This window comes from Penaeus monodon, chromosome 31 (genome assembly GCF_015228065.2).
Source record: "Penaeus monodon isolate SGIC_2016 chromosome 31, NSTDA_Pmon_1, whole genome shotgun sequence".
NCBI classification, from domain to species: domain Eukaryota; kingdom Metazoa; phylum Arthropoda; class Malacostraca; order Decapoda; family Penaeidae; genus Penaeus; species Penaeus monodon.
The window spans coordinates 32,881,140-32,881,939 of NC_051416.1; positions in this window are offsets into that span (position 1 = coordinate 32,881,140).

The following is an 800-nucleotide window of genomic DNA, read 5'->3' on the forward strand; positions in this document are numbered from 1 at the left end:
CACGCAAGTCTTAAAAAGAGGCAGAGGTAAGATTGGAAGGCAGACGGCGGCGGCGGGGAATCGGCGCCTCGACCCGGGGGCGCGGGGTCAGGCGGGGCCACGCCTCCTCCTTACGTATCATTGTGAAGCCAAGACTTACTGCTTGTAATATGTAGCTGCACTTATTATTATGTAACTAGCGACGATCGGCGTGCACAAGTTACGATATGAAAAAAGAGACCCGAAGGATATAGGGTAAGAGAACCGAGAGAGAATGTGAGAGATCGAGAGAGGGGGAGGTCACAGCAGGTGTACGGAAATTACGCTCGCTGGGGAGAAAATCGTGACTGTATGGCTGCCGGAGACGTAGTTTTACACGTTATTCCATAATTGTCTCTTCCATGCTCTTTTTCAGGCACGCCTTGTAGCACCTTTCAAAACCTCATGAGAATAACATAACAATTGCTTCCGCACCGTGGCAAATTCGGGCCAAACGCTAGTACTTAATAATTACCCAAAGGCAACATTTTCCCGGTAGCATAAAATGTTTTTTTATCTCTCTTTCTCTTCACTCCTTTAAAATCCCTAAATCATATAAAATAACATATTTGCTCGATATGCTTTGGTATAATCCCAGCAGTACGTCACTAACGAGGCCATAAAAGAGGGGGCTTCCCAGGGTAACTGACGTTCCTGTGTTATATTACCTGCGCCGGAAATCGTCAAACCCAACGAGGCTCCCAATCTGCATACGATGCGACTCCCGCCCTTGTCTCCCACCTCAAAGATAGTTTCAGTGATGATAGCGATAAAGATAAAGA